This window comes from Hylobates moloch, unplaced genomic scaffold, assembly GCF_009828535.3.
Source record: "Hylobates moloch isolate HMO894 unplaced genomic scaffold, HMol_V3 SCAFFOLD_9, whole genome shotgun sequence".
NCBI classification, from domain to species: domain Eukaryota; kingdom Metazoa; phylum Chordata; class Mammalia; order Primates; family Hylobatidae; genus Hylobates; species Hylobates moloch.
The window spans coordinates 123,002,545-123,008,554 of NW_026652284.1; the positions used below are offsets into that span (position 1 = coordinate 123,002,545).

At 56.0% G+C, this 6,010-nt stretch overlaps 1 protein-coding gene across 6 annotated transcripts in view; it reads right to left on the minus strand.

The window, feature by feature from the left end:
* JRK (Jrk helix-turn-helix protein) overlaps positions 1-3,354 on the minus strand; it is a 29,394-nt gene extending 26,040 nt beyond the window's left edge. For 5 of the 6 annotated variants that reach the window (XR_009214855.1, XR_009214856.1, XR_009214854.1 and 2 more), the window contains exons 1-2: positions 3,314-3,354; positions 1,101-1,196 (exon numbers count right to left, since the gene is read on the minus strand). The gene's annotated coding sequence lies outside the window, so the exon portion shown is untranslated. The remainder of the gene's footprint in view (positions 1-1,100; positions 1,197-3,313) is intronic. The other variant, XM_058444077.1, reaches the window with a different exon arrangement.
* Between the last annotated feature and the right edge of the window lie 2,656 nt (positions 3,355-6,010).

Here is a 6,010-nt window from a genome sequence, read left to right on the forward strand (position 1 = left end):
ACACCTGGCATCCTCACGACTCTATCCTCAGTGGGATGCTCCAGCGGAAACTCAAGTGCTATTGAGAGGACCCACGCAAGCGCTAGCACGCACTGTGGGGAGAGGGTGGCCCCGGGAGCAGCCCAGCCTGCCCAGCCCCTGGATGTGCTGCTCAGGTGGACTCTGCCCAACTCCCACCAAGCAAACTGAAGCCATTCGCTAGGGCTGGAAACGAGACGTGGATCTCACAGGAGCAGCCTGGCCTTTCCTGGGGAAGCGCTCAGGCAGAAGCCATCAGAGGAAGCCAGGAAGTCCGATGCTGGGCAGACCGAAGAACAAACCTCCTACTCGCCCAGACTAAGCTTCTTGCTGAAGGTGCCTGAGCTGGCCACCTTCTCAAATCCCTTATTCCTCCCAGAGGAGCAGAGGCAGGGGTGGAGGGATGCAGGGAGGAGGAATTCCTCACGACCCTCCCCACCGAAGACCTTACAAACCCCATCTGGAGCAGGTCTCTAAACTCCTCTCCAACACAGAGCCCCAAACTGCCTCTAGAAAACGTGGCGTTAGAAGTTTCTCTAGAACAGCAGGCCTCAAGCTCCTCCAAGGGCTAGGAGGTGCTGCCAGTTTCTCAATCACCCTCTGACCTCCCTGACCACACACACTCAGATGCGTCTACTAGGAGCCGCAGCAGACAGACAGCTGTAACCATTCCACGCCTCTTCCAGAGGGGACTCCTCAAGCTCAGCTCAGGGTACCCTGCCCCAGGCAGCCACACTGAGCCGCTGGTCTCTGAAACCCCAGGCTCTAGTGCTGCCTGTCCACCTGGCTCCACAACCACAGCCTGCCAGACATGGACAGACACACACACACATACATACACACACACACACACACACAGCCACCCAACCTCACTGACACATACACGCTCAGAGGACACAGGACCAAGCTAGCCCAGGGCAGGAACTTCTTTAGCACTTGCTAATTTGGGAGGCTCTATGAACAAATGACTAATTCACGCCAGAAGCAAATGCCAGGACACCTGATGGCCCCCTGGGAGCAAGAGTTCTTCCTGGGCCAGCTGTGCACCCTATGAAAAGCTTGCTTTTAAGTTTCATACACACCTTTGACCAATATGAAGAAAAATGACATAGAAACATCGCAGCTCTAATCAAACACATCTTTCTGTTGAAGTTTTCAACTAACTTCTCACTCTTCTCCTATATAAAGAGAATGTGGGTCACTCTCATCCCTTCTAGGTGGACAATTCCACCCTCTCGTAACAACTGTGTGGAACACCCCACACCCCTCCCTACACCTGAGCCGACTGGCAGGGCACAGAGAGCGCATCCCTGTGAGACCAGGGCAGACTATGGAGTCAGGGCCTGCAATGCACTTCACCCAGTAAGACGCTGGTGGGGGTGGTGAGGGCTGAAAAGCTGTTTGCCCCAACACCGAGCAGCTCAGCTGGCCACCTCAGCAGACGTGCTATGGGCAGGCCTGGGGTCTCCCTCCCCTCTCACTCCTCCGCAGGCCAGCAGTACTTGAGGATGGCCTCCTGGAGTTCCCACCTCCCTCCCGCACCCTTACCATAGCTGCTTCTGCCAACTCCATGCAGAGCATGTAGCCAAAGGCCTACTTACACGTGGAGTGCAGAAACGCAGCCCTTTGAGGCCAGAGCTCAAGAGAAATGAGGAGTGCAATCAAATGCAGCAAAAGCTCCAAAGAAAAATTCTAGGCTTGTCGGCTGCCACCTCTGGGTGAGTACTGTCCTCTTCCGGAGTCAGTTTCCTGGTCTGCAAAATGTGGGCTGGTCCCTTAAGGATCCTGCATTGTTCGCTGAGGGTGACGGTGTGACGTGTGTGTGGTCTGGCACAGCACAGTGAGCTATGTGCATCTCACCATGGGGAACAGGAGGGAAGGCAAGGCCACAATCCACCCTCGAGATTTTTAATATGATCCCGCTGTAGAAAAACTGGGGGAGACACGGAATCCCACAGTAGCTTGTGAGGGACTAACTGGGGACTGGGATGCAGAGAGAAGCGTCCTGGAGGAGACAGCACCAGACACGGGCTCCTCGTGGGCACGTCTCCATGCCTGACGTGCAGGTGTGGCAGCATGACACAAAGTGGCTGAACTTATTTCATAAGGAATATCTGAATTTTATTTTGAAAGGAAGCTTTTGGTCTTGCAAGTGGGACAACAGTGTGTTCAGCCACTTTGTGTCATGCTGCCACACCTGCACGTCAGGCATGGAGACGTGCCCACGAGGAGCCCGTGTCTGGTGCCGTCTCCTCCAGGACGCTTCTCTCTGCATCCCAGTCCCGAGTCAGTCCCTCACAAGCTACTGTGGGATTCCGTGTCTCCCCGAAATTAGGGTGGTTTCTTGCCTTGCGACTGGAGGGGAAGCACTGATCTCCGAGGCCACGTGGACACGGGATGAAACATGGAATTCTCCTGTGCCCAAGGCACAGACAAGAAACGGGAGGCCTAAGAGGCCAGCGCTGGGGCCGACTCCGTCCTGCGTGACGGGAGGAGGTCCTGAGAAACGCGGGGGGAAAGCGGGAAACAACCTTCGCACGGCATAGTGTGCGTGTGTGTGTGTGTGTGTGTGTGTGTGTGTGTGTGTGTGTGTTGGGGGTATGGAGGATATTAAGGAGAAATACTCAAAAAACAAGTCGCATTCTGGGCCTGGGGGAAGAGGTGAGCTGGGGGTCAGAAGGAGAGTATGGGACAGAGGAGGATGGGACAGAAACCCTCGGGCCGTGCGCCCCGCAGAGAGCGCCCGGGAGCCGGCGCCGAGTTCCGCTAGGAGCCCTCCACGCTGGGGGATCCTGGCGCAGGGAGAGCGCTGGGCTACTGGCGAGGCTCGCTTAAAAGGCGTCCGTACCCCAGGGTCCCCGTTTGCGGGGAGAAATTCAGTCTGGGACAAGAGCAAAAACAAAAATGGAAAAAAAAAGAAAAAAAAAGTCTCGGTCTGGTTTTTTAAGGGCAAGCGGACCTCGTGACCACGCCTCTCTGAAAGTGGAAGCGCAGGAAGGGTCCGGGCTGGGGCGTCAAGGCCAGGCCCGGCGGCGAGGGGTGGGTTCGGCTCGGGGGCCGCGCGCTCAAGCCGTGGGGGTCGCGCGGGAAGCACAGGGCTTCGGGTTCCGAGCGCGGCTCCCGGGAGGGGGCGCTGCCGCCCGCGGCTGGGTCGGGACCCGCAGCCTGGCGACCAGCCCCGCCCCGCCCCCCGCCCCGCGCGCCCGCCTGCCCAGACTGCGGCTCCCGCCCGCGCCGCCCGCGCCCACCCAGCCAGGCCTGGCCGCCCAGCACCTCAAGCCAGGACACTACTCACCCTACTCACCCAGAACAGCCGCCGCCGGCCGGAAGTGCCGGCCACTCTGTTCTCTTCCAGTCCGCGCCTCCTCGTCTTCCCCCAGCTACTTCCGGGACGCTCTAGACAGGCTGGAGGACTCGGCACTCGGTGGTGTCTGGGAGCCAGACTCGGGCATTCACAGAGCTGGGTGGCAACGGAGGGCGTGGGAGGGGAGGAGGCCTGGAGGAGAGCGGGGAGGAGAGGAGTGGGGGGGGGTCCCAGGGTTGGGGGAGGCGTGGGAGGGGAGAAGGCGCGGGCAGGGAGGGGAGAGAGGAAACGGGGCGAAGGTGGGGCGTGCGGCCTGGGCCCTGGGCTCCGCGCTGCTCTCTCCATCTGTAGAATGGGCGTGGGGCGTCACATTCCTTTCATGACAGTGAACCCTGCGCTGAAGGCGTTGGGGCTCTTGCAGTTCTGGGGCAGCCACGGGCGCCCAGGGTTTCGTGCCGCCCAGCCCAGGACAGCCTTCTCGATGCCGTTTCTGATGCGGGGAGGGCAGTGCTGCCTTCCAGTTGCCAGGACCAGTGCTCAACCCGCCTGCTTGACCCCCTTACTTAGTTGGGGTCCCATCCCTACCCAATTTAGATGATTCAGACGATGGGATTTGAAACTTTTGAACTGGGTGCGACTTAAGTGAGTATGGACCTGAGTCGGTGCTGTAATGAGTTGAGGCTGCGGAGGACCTTGAGATGGGTGCGTGGATTTTGCCCACGGGACCTATGCAAATCTTTGGAAACTGGAGGGTGGACTGTGGTGGGCAGAATAATGGCCCTCCGAGGATGTCCACATCCTAACCTCCAGGTCTCGTGAATACATTACTTACATGGCAAAAGGGACTGCAAATGCAATTGAAGTTAAGATTCTTCAGATGGGGAGATTCTTACGTTTATCAGGGTGAGCCCAATGTACGGTCATCCCTGGGTATCCATAGAGGATTGGTTCCAGCACCTCTCAAGGATGCTAAAATCCTTAATGCTCAAATCCCTTACATAAAATGGCTTCGTATTTGCATATAACCTACACACATCTTCCCGTATACTTTAAGTCACCTCTAGATTACTTATAATACCTAATACGATGTAAGCGCTATGTAGATAGTTGTTATACAGTATTGTTTAGGGAATAATGACAAGGGAAAAGTTTGTACATGTTCAGTACAGATACAGGTTTTGTTCCGAATTGTTTGTATCCTTGGTTGGTTCCATCTGGATGCAGAGCCCATGGGTTCAGACAGGAGGGCAGGTGCCATCACAGGGGTTCTTGTGGGAGTTACGAAGCCAAGTGAGAGGACAATGGGATGAAAGCAGAGAGAAAAGGAAATGTGACAACAGCCACAGGGGTTGGAGTGATGTGCTTTGAATATGGAGGAAGGGGCCACAAGCCAAGGACTATGAGCGGCTTCTAGAGGCTGGGAGAGACAAGGAAACAGGGCCTCTCCTGGAGCCAACAGAAGGAATGCAGCCTGCTGACCCCTTGGTCTTAGCCCAGACACTCATTGTCCCATTGGACTTCTGACCCCCAGAGCTGTAAGATATAAATTTGTATTATTTCAGATCACCACGTTTATAGTGATTTGTTAGGACAGCAATAAGTTACAAATACAGGTTCGGGTAGCTCACTCCTCCTTTTTCCTTTTTTGAGGCAGGGTCTCACTCTGTTGCCCAGGCTGGAGTGCAGTGGTGCATTCTCCTCACCACAGCTTCAACCTCCTGGGCTCAAGGGAACCTCCTGGGCTCAAGGGATCCTCCTGCCTCACCCCCCAGAGTAGCTGGGACTACAAGCATGCACTGTCTCACCTATCTTTTTAATTTTTTGTAGAAACGAGGTCTAGCTGTGTTGCCTAGGCTGGTCTCGAGCTCATGGACTCAAGCGATCCCAAAACGCTGGGATTCCAGGCACGAGCCCACGCGTCAGCTCACTCATCCTTAGTTCCATTGTTCCCTGGGCTCCCAGGACCCTCCCACCCTCTGGTTCTTCTCTTCCTCACCCTCCCTTGCTGGTTCCTTACTGACCAGGCCGTTCTTTGGCTCTTTTTGTTCAACCAGTCCCCATTCCCTGGGTGATCTCCTCCAGTATTATGCCGTTAAATACCATCCAACACTGGCAATGACCAAATTCATGTCTCCTGCCAGGGCCCCTCCCCAGAAATCCAGACTCCTATGTGCTAGCCAATGTCTCTGCTTAGCTTTGATCCTCCAGCCCAGCCTTGCTCCATCTGCATTGCCCCCACTTTCATGAATGGCAACTCACCTTGCCGTTCACTCAGGCTCAGCCTCGACAGTCTCCATCCCTCATATCCAGATCCTCTATCCTCAAAATCCAGGCAGTGTTTGGCCTCTTCTCACTCCCTACAACTGCCCTCCCCCATCCACACCTTTGTGGTCTTGCCTCCTCCCCAGTCTCCGTTTCTGCCCTTACCCCCATACAGCTATCAACTGCTGCATCAAAAACCACCCAAAACTTAGTAGCTTGAAACCAACTGTTTTCATTGCACATGATTCTATGGGGCAGGAATTTGGCCATGCTAGAGTCAGATGTGTTTCACAGAGGAGGAGGCTGAGTCACGGAGCATACCAGGCACATGGCGGGACTAGAACCCAGGTCACTGGACTGGGGCTCCTGTGGCAGGGTCTCCTGGGACAGCGAAGTCCTCCCTCCCCGGGAAGGCTGGCTCCATCC